This window comes from Mus musculus, chromosome 4 (assembly GCF_000001635.26).
Source record: "Mus musculus strain C57BL/6J chromosome 4, GRCm38.p6 C57BL/6J".
NCBI lineage: Eukaryota > Metazoa > Chordata > Mammalia > Rodentia > Muridae > Mus > Mus musculus.
This window is the reverse complement of record NC_000070.6, coordinates 25843063-25858501: the sequence shown is the minus strand read 5'-3', so window position 1 is coordinate 25858501 and position 15439 is coordinate 25843063. Positions and strand designations below refer to the sequence as shown.

General features: G+C 42.0%; 1 long non-coding RNA gene across 2 annotated transcripts; it reads left to right on the top strand.

The window, feature by feature from the left end:
- The first annotated feature begins 5087 nt into the window (after nucleotides 1–5087).
- Gm42263 lies at nucleotides 5088–13344 on the top strand. Of its 2 annotated transcripts, none has more exons than XR_881169.1 (4): nucleotides 5088–5124; nucleotides 10640–10699; nucleotides 11745–11808; nucleotides 13308–13344. It is a non-coding gene; the product is annotated as a predicted gene, 42263 (long non-coding RNA). The 2 variants fall into 2 exon arrangements; XR_881170.1 differs by lacking the exon at nucleotides 5088–5124 and adding an exon at nucleotides 10184–10203.
- The last annotated feature ends 2095 nt before the right edge of the window (nucleotides 13345–15439 follow it).

Genomic DNA, 15439 nt, shown 5'->3' with positions numbered 1-15439 from the left:
CCAACAGAGGAATGGATACAGAAAATGTGGTACATTTTTACACAATGCTGTACTACTCAGCTATTAAAAACAATGAATTCATGAAATTCATAGGCAAATGGTTGAAACTAGAAAATATCATCCTGAGTGAGGTAACCCAATCCCAAAGAACACACATGGTATGCACTCACTGATAAGTGGATATTAGCCCGGAACTTCAGAATACCCAAGATACAATTCACAAACCACATGAAACTCAAGAAGAGGGAAGACCAAAGTATCTACACTTAGAAGGGGGAACAAATTGCCCAAGGAACGAGTTAAAGAGATAAAGTGTGGAGCAGAGAATGAAGATCCAGAGACTGCCCCACCTGGGGATCCATACCATATACAGCCACCAAACCCAGACACTATTGTGGATGCCAACACGTGCTTGCAGACAGAAGCCTGTTATAGCTGTCTCCTGAAAGGCTCTACCAGTGACCAACAAATACAGAGGCAGATACTCCCAGCCAACATTGGACTGACCATAGGGTCCCCAATGAAGGAGCTTGAGAAAGGACCCAAGGAGGAACAACAATATGACTCATCAGTACCCCTAGAGCTTCCAGGGACTAAACCACCAACCAAAGAATACACATGATGGGAATCAGGGCTCCAGCTGCATATGTTGCAAAGGATTGCCTAGTCATTCAGCAATGGAAGGAGAGGTCATTGGTCCTATGAAGGCTTTATGCCCCAGTGTAGGGGAATGTCAGGGCCAGGAAGAGGGAGTGGGTGGGTTGGTGAGCAGGGGAAGAGGGGAGGGGATAGAGGGTTTTCAGAGGGGAAAACAGGAAAGGGGATAACATTTGAAATGTAAATAATGAAAATATCTAATTAAAAAAAAGGAAAATAAAGAAATAAATAACTAGAACCTGCTGAATCCATTTGCATTATTGGTGAAAAAAACATCTCCAGGAATGACCACATTGTATTGGACAATCAATTAATAGATTCAACTCTAAGAGATGCTACCTCTCCTCTCAGTAGTTTTGCATATAGCTCCTTATCCAGGTATACAACCATATATAATAATTAACAAGCCAAGATTGTAATTGTAATTGTCTATAATCAAGCCCTCTACTCATTTTACCATATCATTCAGATTCTAGGATTCTAGATGTTTGTTACTGAGGAAAAAATTTTTCCTCCTTCTATTTTCCTCCTTTCACTATTGATTTTGTCATCGTATAGGTCTCGATTATGAAGCTGTTTCTATGATAGACGATTCCACAGTTATATTTCTAGTATGCTGGCTTTTAAAGTTGTTTTACCTTTTATTTTTCCATGATGTTACCTCAGTTATAAATTCAGGAGCTGTGACCTGGATGCCTTAATGGGTCAGGGCTCCCCATGATCCATTGATCTCTACATTATGCCCAGCTGAAGCTCTCTGTGATAGTCTCCATTTTCTATAAACAGAACTTCCTCGGTTACACTAGCCTGTTGGTTTAGGGGTAAGATTTAGAATGTAGTGAAGAATTATGCTAGTCCTATAAAAAGACAGTAGTAGATTCTTTTCTAAGATCCATGATCTTATTAGCCCAAGGAATTTTGATGAAATTCTAGTGCCAGACATAATTTATCTCCTGTTGAGTGGTCCCTAAGTTTAGTTAGACGCATAGCAAACACCAGCTTAAACAGAGAGAAGCTCAAAGCAATCCCACTAAAATTATTAATTAGACAAAATATACTTCTCCTTTTATGCCATTCAATATAGCAATATAGTCTTAATTAGAATAATAATAATACAACTGAAGGATACAACTTTGAAGGAAAGACATCAGTGTTTTTACTCACAGGTGATATGATACTATCCTTAAGTGACAAAAAACAAAAATATCACACCAAAAATCAGCTAATTAAGACTTTCAGCAAAGGAGCTGGACACAAAATTAACTCACAAATATCACTAGCCCTCCTAGATATAAATGACAAGTGGACTGAGGAAAAAAATTCAGAGAAATAGCACCCTTCCCAGTAGCCTCAAATAATACAAAATATCTAGGGAAATCTCTAACAAAGCAAGTGAAAGACTTGTATGGTAAAATTTTCAAATCATTAAAGAAAGATATTGAACAAAGTATCAGAAGACAGAAATATCTTCCATGATAGAGAAAGTACCCAAGAGCTGAAGGGGTCTGCAACCCTATAGGTGGACAACAATATGAACTAACCAGTACCCCCAGAGCTCGAGTCTCTACCTGCATATGTAGCAGAAGATGGCCTAGTCAGCCATCACTGGAAAGAGAGTCCCCTTGGTCTAGCAAACTTTATATGCCCCAGTACAGGGGAATGCCAGGGCCAAGAAGTGGGAGTGGGTGGGTAGGGGAACAGGGCGGAGGGGGGAGGGTATAGGTGACTTTTGGGATAGCATTTGAAATGTAAATGAAGGAAATATCCAATAAAAAAAATTTAAAAAAAAGAAATATCTTCCATGGTCATGGATCAGAAGAATTAATACAGTACAACTAGTCATCCTACCAAATGCAAGCTACAGATACAATGCAATCCCCTTTAAAGCTTCAAATGATTATTCACAGATCATAAAAGGAAGACCTTCAGCTTCATATGAAGACACACACAAACAAGCAAAAAACCAGAATGGCTGAAACAATCTTGAACAATCAAAAATAGCTACAGAAAATATCAGCATCCCAGATTATGAGGTGTAAAAAGAGCTATAGTAATAAAAGCATCATGGTATGGACACAAAACAGACATATTGACCCAGGGAATTTAATGGAAAAATCCAGAAATATGTTCACATATCTATCGACACCAGTTAATTTGTTTGTTTGGTTGGTTGGTTTTTGTTTTTTTTTTTTTGGTTTTGGTTTTTTTTTGTTTTTTTGTTTTTGTTTGGGTTTTTTGTTTCTTTGTTTTTTGTTTTTTGTTTTATAAAGAGGCCAGAAATCAGAAATACACATTAGAAAAAAGATACATTGCTGTTTAAACTGAATTTTGCATGTAGAAGGATCCAAATAGTTCCATACTTATGACCCTGAGCAAAACTCAACTCCAAATGGATCAAATACCCCAATATAAGGCTAGGCCCACTGAATGTGTTGGAAGGAAAATTGAGACTAGCCTTGAACTCATTGACACAGAAAAAGACTGAACGGAACAGTCATAGTACAGGAGAACAATTAATAAATGGGGCCCTGTGAAACTGAAAGCTTCTATACAACAAAGTACACCATCACTCAGACAAAATCGCAAGTTACAGAGTGGAAAATTATTTTTACCAACTACACACTCTATAGACAGCAATATTCAAAATATATAAAGAACTTATAGAGCAAAATATTAACAAATCAAATAATGCAATTAAAATATGGGTAGAGATCTCAACAGAGACTCCACCAAAGAGCAAACTTAGTATGTAGGGAAGAAGCACTTGAACATCACAGGTCACTCCCAGCCCTCACAGGGCAGGTGACCCAGAAGTGAGCAAATACGTGGTGGAGTAATTGGAGAAAAAGAGGGAAGCAAGAAGATGGTAGAGAGATAGAAAAGCAAGAGAAGCCAAGCAGTTTGTGCAGTCTGTAGAGAGGCAAAACTGGAGACATGAGGGTTTCTGTTCTTGCTCCCTGGGAAATGATGAATTACACTGTCCATCAACAGTTCCAAGAACAAGTGCAAATGCCAGTGGGCCTATGAATTCTTCCTTTGAGAATACTGACCATGGTCACTCTGACTCCCAGAGATGCATCCTAGCCCAAGAAGAAGAGCAGCACCTGCAGAGTAGAGACCACAGCTGACTGATATGTCCTTCTGAATTTACTTGGTATCGTTGGCTTCTCTGTTCCTCTCTCTAGTTGCTCGTGGTAATGATTCACTCATGAGACAGGACGACTGTATGTTGAATTATACTTTTAGTGTGCTGTGATTAGCTTTGGCTGGAGATTTATTTCCTTACAAACTTTTGGATTGAGGAAACATTTAATCATCCTACCTTTCAAAAAAAAAAAGTCACTGATGATGTTCTGTGGGTGGGACAGTTAAGCACTGCCACTACAATAAACAAGTATGTCATGTGAAACAAGTTGAACACAGTGCAATGAGGTGAAGCCAGAGATGCAGAGAAGTGAGAAACAGCCTGATATGAATACTCTCTACTGTCAACTGTGGCTGTGGTAATGTCCTGGCCCATACTGCCATAGAGGGCTATGTCTGGGTCTATTGACCTACAACAACAGAGGTCTGTGTCTATATCAGTGGCCCATGTTGCTACCAAAGGTCTGGTCTGGCTGCCACCTGGGGCCATGTTAATGTTGGGGGGTGGGGGGGGGAGGGAGAACAGAGATGGCTCCATCCCTCACTGGGTGAGCTGACACCACCTATCACTGGGGAAGTGCTAGAGAGCAGACCCTGATGATATGGGTGAAGGAAATCTCCATGACACAGGGCAACAGGATGTCTCAGAAAAATCTTAGTGAGGATACAGTATTGAGTGTGTATCAGAAGCCAAAAGCCTCATAACCAGCCTGGTGAGAATATTGAGAAAAACGAACCCTCATAACGAAAACTTTAACATAAACATGAATGTATTCCTTACTGTTGGGAGCCGCGCCCACATTCGCCGTTACAAGATGGCGCTGACAGCTGTGTTCTAAGTGGTAAACAAATAATCTGCGCATATGCCGAGGGTGGTTCTCTACTCCATGTGCTCTGCCTTCCCCGTGACGTCAACTCGGCCGATGGGCTGCAGCCAATCAGGGAGTGACACGTCCTAGGCGAAGGAGAATTCTCCTTAATAGGGACGGGGTTTCGTTTTCTCTCTCTCTTGCTTCTTGCTCTCTTGCTTCCTGCACCCTGGCTCCTGAAGATGTAAGAAATAAAGCTTTGCCGCAGAAGATTCTGGTCTGTGGTGTTCTTCCTGGCCGGTCGTGAGAACGCGTCTAATAACAATTGGTGCCGAATTCCGGGACGAGAAAAAACTCGGGACTGGCGCAAGGAAGATCCCTCATTCCAGAACCAGAACTGCGGGTCGCGGTAATAAAGGTTCCCGTAAAGCAGACTGTTAAGAAGGATTCAACTGTATGAATTCAGAACTTTTCAGCTGGGGAACGAGAGTACCAGTGAGTATAGCTTTACGAGGTAAGCCTGGCCTTGAACTTTCTAAGGAAATTCAAGACAGTCTATCAGAAGTAAAGTGGAATATGTTTGGCCTTGAATTTTTTCTGGTGTTAGGAGCCCTTTTGTTCCTTTTCACATGTTATCAAGTGGTTAAGGCAGGGCGGATTCTGGATGAAATTCAGGACAAGCTATCAGAAGTAAAGTGGGGAGAGAGAGTAGGAACAAAGAGGAAATATGGTACACAAAATAAGTATACAGGCCTTTCCAAGGGTCTTGAACCCGAGGAAAAGTTAAGGTTAGGTAGGAATACCTGGAGAGAGATTAGAAGAAAAAGAGGAAAAAGGGAAAAGAAGAAAGATCAATTAGCGGAGGTCTCTAGGAAAAGGAGCCTGTGCTCATCGCTGGATGGGCTCGGGGAGCCAGCTCTTAGTAGCTCTGAAGCAGATGAAGAATTCTCCTCTGAGGAAACAGACTGGGAGGAAGAAGCAGCTCATTATGAGAAAAAAGGGTACCAGCCAGGTAAAATGCTAGCTAATCAGTTAAGGAAGCCAAAAGCGGCTGGCGAAGGCCAGTTTGCTGATTGGCCTCAGGGCAGTCGGTTTCAAGGTCCGCCCTATGCGGAGTCCCCGCCCTGCGTAGTGCGTCAGCCCTGCGCAGAGAGGCAGTGCGCAGAGAGGCAGTGCGCAGACTCATTCATTCCCAGAGAGGAACAAAGGAAAATACAACAGGCATTTCCGGTCTTTGAAGGAGCCGAGGGTGGGCGTGTCCACGCTCCGGTAGAATACTTACAAATTAAAGAAATTGCCGAGTCGGTTCGTAAATACGGAACCAATGCTAATTTTACCTTGGTGCAGTTAGACAGGCTCGCTGGCATGGCACTAACTCCTGCTGACTGGCAAACGGTTGTAAAAGCCGCTCTCCCTAGTATGGGCAAATATATGGAATGGAGAGCGCTTTGGCACGAAGCTGCACAAGCGCAGGCCCGAGCAAACGCAGCTGCTTTGACTCCAGAGCAGAGAGATTGGACTTTTGACTTGTTAACGGGTCAGGGAGCTTATTCTGCTGATCAAACAAACTACCATTGGGGAGCTTATGCCCAGATTTCTTCCACGGCTATTAGGGCCTGGAAGGCGCTCTCTCGAGCAGGTGAAACCACTGGGCAGTTAACAAAGATAATCCAGGGACCTCAGGAATCCTTCTCAGATTTTGTGGCCAGAATGACAGAGGCAGCAGAGCGTATTTTTGGAGATTCAGAGCAAGCCGCGCCTCTGATAGAACAGCTCATCTATGAGCAAGCCACAAAGGAGTGCCGAGCGGCCATAGCCCCAAGAAAGAACAAAGGCTTACAAGACTGGCTCAGGGTCTGTCGAGAGCTTGGGGGACCTCTCACCAATGCAGGCTTAGCGGCTGCCATCCTTCAATCTCAGAACCGCTCCATGGGCAGAAATAATCAGAGGACATGTTTTAACTGCGGAAAGCCTGGGCATTTTAAGAAAGATTGCAGAGCTCCAGATAAACAGGGAGGGACTCTCACTCTTTGCTCTAAGTGTGGCAAGGGTTATCATAGAGCTGACCAGTGTCGCTCTGTGAGGGATATAAAGGGCAGAGTCCTTCCCCCACCTGATAGTCAATCAGCTTATGTGCCAAAAAACGGGTCATCGGGCCCTCGGTCCCAGGGCCCTCAAAGATATGGGAACCGGTTTGTCAGGACCCAGGAAGCAGTCAGAGAGGCGACCCAGGAAGACCCACAAGGGTGGACCTGCGTGCCGCCTCCGACTTCCTACTAATGCCTCAAATGAGTATTCAGCCGGTGCCAGTGGAGCCTATACCATCCTTGCCCCCGGGAACCATGGGCCTTATTCTCGGCCGGGGTTCACTCACCTTTCAGGGCTTAGTAGTCCACCCTGGAGTTATGGATTGTCAACATTCCCCTGAAATACAGGTCCTGTGCTCAAGCCCTAAGGGCGTTTTTTCTATTAGTAAAGGAGATAGGATAGCTCAGCTGCTGCTCCTCCCTGATAATACCAGGGAGAAATCTGCAGGACCTGAGATAAAGAAAATGGGCTCCTCAGGAAATGATTCTGCCTATTTGGTTGTATCTTTAAATGATAGACCTAAGCTCCGCCTTAAGATCAACGGAAAAGAGTTTGAAGGCATCCTTGATACCGGAGCAGATAAAAGTATAATCTCTACACATTGGTGGCCCAAAGCATGGCCCACCACAGAGTCATCTCATTCATTACAGGGCCTAGGATATCAATCATGTCCCACTATAAGCTCCATTGCCTTGACGTGGGAATCCTCTGAAGGGCAGCAAGGGAAATTCATACCTTATGTGCTCCCACTCCCGGTTAACCTCTGGGGAAGGGATATTATGCAGCATTTGGGCCTTATTTTGTCCAATGAAAACGCCCCATCGGGAGGGTATTCAACTAAAGCAAAAAATATCATGGCAAAGATGGGTTATAAAGAAGGAAAAGGGTTAGGACATCAAGAACAGGGAAGGATAGAGCCCATCTCACCTAATGGAAACCAAGACAGACAGGGTCTGGGTTTTCCTTAGCGGCCATTGGGGCAGCACGACCCATACCATGGAAAACAGGGGACCCAGTGTGGGTTCCTCAATGGCACCTATCCTCTGAAAAACTAGAAGCTGTGATTCAACTGGTAGAGGAACAATTAAAATTAGGCCATATTGAACCCTCTACCTCACCTTGGAATACTCCAATTTTTGTAATTAAGAAAAAGTCAGGAAAGTGGAGACTGCTCCATGACCTCAGAGCCATTAATGAGCAAATGAACTTATTTGGCCCAGTACAGAGGGGTCTCCCTGTACTTTCCGCCTTACCACGTGGCTGGAATTTAATTATTATAGATATTAAAGATTGTTTCTTTTCTATACCTTTGTGTCCAAGGGATAGGCCCAGATTTGCCTTTACCATCCCCTCTATTAATCACATGGAACCTGATAAGAGGTATCAATGGAAGGTCTTACCACAGGGAATGTCCAATAGTCCTACTATGTGTCAACTTTATGTACAAGAAGCTCTTTTGCCAGTGAGGGAACAATTCCCCTCTTTAATTTTGCTCCTTTACATGGATGACATCCTCCTGTGCCATAAAGACCTTACCATGCTACAAAAGGCATATCCTTTTCTACTTAAAACTTTAAGTCAGTGGGGTTTACAGATAGCCACAGAAAAGGTCCAAATTTCTGATACAGGACAATTCTTGGGCTCTGTGGTGTCCCCAGATAAGATTGTGCCCCAAAAGGTAGAGATAAGAAGAGATCACCTCCATACCTTAAATGATTTTCAAAAGCTGTTGGGAGATATTAATTGGCTCAGACCTTTTTTAAAGATTCCTTCCGCTGAGTTAAGGCCTTTGTTTAGTATTTTAGAAGGAGATCCTCATATCTCCTCCCCTAGGACTCTTACTCTAGCTGCTAACCAGGCCTTACAAAAAGTGGAAAAGGCCTTACAGAATGCACAATTACAACGTATTGAGGATTCGCAGCCTTTCAGTTTGTGTGTCTTTAAGACAGCACAATTGCCAACTGCAGTTTTGTGGCAGAATGGGCCATTGTTGTGGATCCATCCAAACGTATCCCCAGCTAAAATAATAGATTGGTATCCTGATGCAATTGCACAGCTTGCCCTTAAAGGCCTCTCACCCAAAAAATCCAGACTGACCAAGGGAATACTGATGTCCCTCGTCTTGGTGATGTCCAGGGCGTCAATAATAAAGAGAGAGCAGCGTTGGGGGATAATGTCGACATTTCCACTCCCAATGACGGTGATGTATAATGCTCAAGTATTCTCCTGCTTTTTTACCACTAACTGGGAACTGGGTTTAGCCTTGATTCAGACAGCCTTGGCTCTGTCTGGACAGGTCCAGACGACTGACACCATTAACACTTTGTCAGCCTCAGTGACTACAGTCATAGATAAACAGGCCTCAGCTAATGTCAAGATACAGAGAGGTCTCATGCTGGTTAATCAACTCATAGATCTTGTCCAGATACAACTAGATGTATTATGGCAAATAGCTCAGCTGGGGTGTAAACAAAAGTTTCCGAGATTGTGTGTTACTTCCATTCAGTATGTTAAATTTACTAGGGCACCTAATTTGTCAAAAAGTCTTTTTCAGTATATGTTACAGAATTGGATGGCTGAATTTGAACAGATCCTTCGGGAATTGAGACTTCAGGTCAACTCCACGCGCTTGGACCTGTCGCTGACCAAAGGATTACCCAATTGGATCTCCTCAGCATTTTCTTTCTTTAAAAAATGGGTGGGATTAATATTATTTGGAGATACACTTTGCTGTGGATTAGTGTTGCTTCTTTGATTGGTCTGTAAGCTTAAGGCCCAAACTAGGAGAGACAAGGTGGTTATTGCCCAGGCGCTTGCAGGACTAGAACATGGAGCTCCCCCTGATATATGGTTATCTATGCTTAGGCAATAGGTCGCTGGCCACTCAGCTCTTACATCTCACGAGGCTAGACTCATTGCACGGGATAGAGTGAGTGTGCTTCAGCAGCCCGAGAGAGTTGCACGGCTAAGCACTGCAATGGAAAGGCTCTGCGGCATATATGAGCCTATTCTAGGGAGACATGTCATCTTTCATGAAGGTTCAGTGTCCTAGTTCCCTTCCCCCAGGCAAAACGACACGGGAGCAGGTCAGGGTTGCTCTGGGTAAAAGCCTGTGAGCCTAAGAGCTAATCCTGTACATGGCTCCTTTACCTACACACTGGGGATTTGACCTCTATCTCCACTCTCATTAATATGGGTGGCCTATTTGCTCTTATTAAAAGGAAAGGGGGAGATGTTGGGAGCCGCGCCCACATTCGCCGTTACAAGATGGCGCTGACAGCTGTGTTCTAAGTGGTAAACAAATAATCTGCGCATATGCCGAGGGTGGTTCTCTACTCCATGTGCTCTGCCTTCCCCGTGACGTCAACTCGGCCGATGGGCTGCAGCCAATCAGGGAGTGACACGTCCTAGGCGAAGGAGAATTCTCCTTAATAGGGACGGGGTTTCGTTTTCTCTCTCTCTTGCTTCTTGCTCTCTTGCTTCCTGCACCCTGGCTCCTGAAGATGTAAGAAATAAAGCTTTGCCGCAGAAGATTCTGGTCTGTGGTGTTCTTCCTGGCCGGTCGTGAGAACGCGTCTAATAACACCTTACCTTATGCTAAATGAATTACACTATGTAAAATTATCTTATTACTAGTAATCCTGTATTAACTATGCTACAAATTTTCTACATGATTTTAAACGTATATGTTTTTAAGCTATTATTTTAGCTTTATTCCATTCCATTGTTACCAGATAGAATGCAGAAAGCTACTTCAGTTTATCTGTAGATGATAACATATGCTTTGTATTCTAATACATAGCTTATTTTAGAAAGAGCACCATGAGCTTTTGAGAACAGCCTGTACTCAATACAGGAGGAATGTTTTACAGGTGTCTACTAGGTCCATTTGATAAATGGTGCCATTTACCCTGATGTTTTACTTTTTATGTTTTGTTCAGGTGACCTGTCTTTCAGTGAACGTAAAGTACTGATGTAACCCAACTATTGTTGTGTTGCAGGTAATCTGTGATTTTATGTCTAATTAATGTTTGTTTTACAAAATTGAGTTTACCTGTGTTTGATGTGTTTATTATGGTAATGTCTTCTTAATGGGTTCTTCTGCTACTCAATATGAATTGGCCTTTTCTATTCTTTTTCATTAGTTTTCCTTTGAAATACAACAGTAATATTTGCTTGCGTCCTGGTTCTATTTACTTGGAGTATGCTTTCCTATCCTTTAACCTTAAAGGGATATCTACCTTTGATGCTGAAATATATATATATATATCTTGGAAGCAGCAAAACATAGATTCTATTTTCTAACCTAAAATTGCTACTCTCTTGTATTTTTGTTGGGGAGGAGGTGAGACCATTGATATTCTATGTTACTATTGAAAGCTATTTACTGACTCCTATCATTTTATTGATTGTGTGTTATTGATTCCCCTCCCCACACAATTCTGTGGCTTCTTGGATGTTCTTCTTTTCATTCCTAAGTATTCCCTCCAGTGTCCTCTGTAGAGCTAATTGGAGGTCATCAATTCTTTTAGTCTATTTTAATTGTAGAAATATTTAGTTTATTCTTCAATTGTGGCAGATAGCATAACTATGCACAATAGTCTGGGTTCGCAGATGTGGCCTTCTAGGGCTTGCAATACATCTTCTAGGGCTTGCAATCCTTCAGCTTTAAAAGTTTCTATTGAATAATCAACTATTAATTTGATTGGCTGCCTTTATAAGAGACTAACCTTTTTTTTTTTCTTGAGATTTTCAATACCCTCTCCTTTCTCTGTATTTTTGATTTTTAAACTATATGGCATGTGGAGTTTCCTTATTAATCCTATTTGGTGTACTATAATGCCTCTTTTACCTAGATGGACATCTCTTTTTCTATATTGAGATATTTTTCCTAAAATTTTATTAAAAATATTTTCTGTGCCTCTAGTATGGAATTCTTATTCCTCTTTTCATATGCCCATAGTTGGTAATTTGATTTTACATGCTGCCCCCAAACTTGTTCATGTTTTGCTAATTTGTTTTTAAATTTCATATTGATCCTCACAGAATGATCCTGAGTTCTCTGTCTTCAAGATCAGATATGCTGAATACCACATAACCTATTCTATGGGTAAGGCTTTCCAATGAACTCCCTATATGATTTGTTGACATTTTCTTGTTTTCATTTCAGCTTGTCTGTTTTCTTGACCAGCATTTCTTTTTATCTAGTTCTCATTTCAAATACTTAATAGACTACCTGTTTCACTCAACTGACTGTTCATGTCATTTTGGGGTAAATTTATTTTCTCTATAATTTCATTCAATATGTTTACAATTGTTCTTTCGAGGTGTGTGTGTGTGTGTGTGTGTGTGTGTGTGTGTGTGTGTGTGTGTGTGTGATTTTAAGTGTATCCCTCTCCCCAAGGCCACTCAATAGCATCAGTAATTTGGTATGAGATTGAAAGTCATCAGGAAGAATGGAAACAGGCAACCTCTGGAGATAGGAGGTAGAGGAATCCTTCAGAATGTACCAGTGATGTGGGAGGTGAGAAACTCTCAAGACCCAAAGGGAAAGACTTTAAATAAAATGACCTACAGTGGAAAGAGGAACCTTGTAGAGCCCACCTCCAGAAGAAAAACAGCATAAAGTGGGGGATGGGGTTGCAAACCCACAGTCAAGACCTCTGATGCATAATTGTTCCTATCTGAAACTGCAGGGAAAAAAATGAGAAGAGCCTGAGAAAAAGGAGGTCCAGTGACAAACCCAAAGTAGGAACCAGTTCAAGGGGAGGTTCCAAGGCCTGATGCTATTATTGAGGCTATCGAGTGCTCACAAAAAAAGGACCTATCATGAATGCCCTCCAAAAGACCCAACAAACAGCTGAAAGAGTCAGATGCAGATATTTACACCGAACCAATGGATAGAAACTGCTGACTCCTGTGGATAAATTAAGAAAAATCTGGAAGAAGCTGAAGAGGAGGGTGACCCTGTAAGAGGACCAACAGTCTCAATTAACCTGAACCCCTAAGATCAGTCAGACACTGAACCACCAAACAGGCAGCATACACCAGCAGATATGAGGCCCCCAACACATATATAGCACTCGAGTGCCCAGTCTGTGTTCATTCAGAGATGATGTAACTAGCCCTCAAGAGACTAGAGATCCCAGTGAGTGGGGAGCTCTGGTGGAGTGAGGACATCCTTGTGGAAAAGGAGGTATAGAGGAGAAGGTATGGGATGTAGAACAATTAGAGCATGGACTGGGAGAAGGTTGAAATCTGGACTATAAGAAAGAAGATTAAATAGTTTTTAAAAGTATATTGTGAAGATATTGTTTGGGATTCCATTAACTCTGTGAATTAATTTTGGTAGTGCAATCATTTTCACAGTATTAATTTGATCGAGCCATCAGCATGGGTGGAGTATCCATCTCCTATTTTCTTCCTTAATGTCTTTTTTTTAATTTAATTAGGTATTTTCTTCATTTACATTTCCAATGCTATCCCAAAAGTCCCCCATACCCTCCCTCACCCACTCCCCTATCCAACCACTCCCACTTCTTGGGTCTGGCATTCCCCCTTACTGAGGCATATAAAGTTTGCAAGACCAATGGGCCTCTCTTTCCACAGATAGCCAACTAGGCCATCTTCTGATACATATGCAGCTAGAGACACAAGCTCCTGAGAGTACTGGTAAGTTCATATTCTTGTTATACCTATAGGGTAGCAGACCCCCTTAGCGTCTTGGATACTTTCTCTAGCTCATCCACTGGGGGGCCTGTGATCCACCCTATAGCTGACAGTGAGCATCCACTTCTGTGTTTGCTAGGCCCTGGCATAGTCTCACAAAAGACAACAATATCAGGGTCCTTTCAGCAAAATCTTGCTAGTGTCTACAATGGTGTCAGCATTTGGAGGCTGATTATGGGATGGATCCCCTAGTATGGCAGTATCTAGATGGTCCATCCTTTCGACTCACCTCCAAATTTTGTCTCTATAACTGATTCCATGGGTATTTTGTTCCCAATTCTAAAAAGGGGCAAAGAGTCCTCACTTTGGTCTTCGTTGTTCCTGAGTTTTATGTGTTTTACAAATTGTATCTTATATCTTGGGTATTAAGTTTCAGGGCTAATATCCACTTATCAGTGAGTACATTTCATGTGAGTTCTTTTGTGATAGGGTTACCTCACTCAGGATGATGCCATCCAGGTCCATCCATTTGCCTAGGATTTTCATAAATTCATTCTTTTTAATAGCTGAGTAGTACTCCATTGTGTAAATGTACCACATTTTCTGTATCCATTCCTCTGTTGAGGGGCATCTGGGTTATTTCCAGCTTCTGTCTATTATAAATAAGGCTGCTATGAACATAGTGGAGCATGTGTCCTTACAGGTTGGAACATCGTCTCAATATATGCCCAGGATATGTATTGTGGGATCCTCCAGTAGTACTATGTCCAGTTTTCTGAGGACCCCCCAGACTGATTTCCAGAGTGGTTGTACAAGCTTGCAATTCCACCAACAATGGAGAAGGGTTCCTCTTTCCCCGCATCCTCTCCAGCATCTGCTGTCACCTGAATTTTTTATCTTAGCCATTCTGACTGGTGTGAGGTGGAATCTCAGGGTGGTTTTGATTTTCATTTCCCTGATGATTAAGGATGCTGAACATTTTTTTTTAGGTGCTGCTCAGCCATTCGGTATTCATCAGGTGAGAATTCTTAGTTTACCACAGAGCCCCATTTTTAATGGGGTTATTTGATTTTCTGGAGTCCACCTTCTTGAGTTCTTTATATATTTTGAATATTAGTCCCCAATCTGATTTAGGATAGGTAAAGATCCTTTCCCAATCTGTTGGTGGCCCATTTATCTTATTGACAGTGTCTTTTGCCTTACAGAAGCTTTGCAATTTTATGAGGTCCCATTTGTAGATTCTTGATCTTACAGCACAAGCCAATGCTGTTATATTCAGGAATTTTTCCCTTGTGCCCATATCTTTGAGGCTTTACCCACTTTCTCTTCTGTAAGTTTCACTGTCTCTCGTTATATATGGAGTTTCTTGATCCACTTAGATTTGACCTTAGTACAAGGAGATAGGAATGGATCAATTTGCATTCTTCTACATGATAACCACCAATAGTGCCAGCATCATTTGTTGAAAATGCTGTCTTTCTTCCACTGCATGGTTTTTGCTCCCTTGTCAAAGAACAAGTGTCCATAGGTGTGTGGGTTCATTTCTGGGTCTTCAATTCTATTCCATTGTTTTACTTGTCTGTCGCTATACCAGTACCATGCAGTTTTTATCACAATTGCTGTGTAGTACAGCTTTAAGTCAGGCATGGTGATTCCACCAGAGGTTCTTTTATCCTTGAGGAGAGTTTTTGCTATCCTAGGTTTTTTGTTGTTCCAGATGAATTTGGAGATTACGCTTTCCAATTCGTTGAAGAATTGAGTTAGAATTTTGAGGGGATTGCATTAAATCTGTAAGTTGCTTTTGGCAAAATAGGCATTTTTACTATATTGATCCTGCCCCTCCATGAGCATGGGGGATCTTTCCATCTTCTGAGATCATCATTATTTCTTTCTTCAGAGACTTGAAGTTTTATCATATAGATCTTTCACTTCCTTAGTTAGAGTCGCGCCAAGGTATTTTATATTATTTGTGACTATTGAGAAGGGTGTTGTTTCCCTAATTTCTCTCTCAGCCTGTTTATCCTTTGTGTAGAGAAAGGCCATTGACTTGTTTGAGTTAATTTTATATCCAG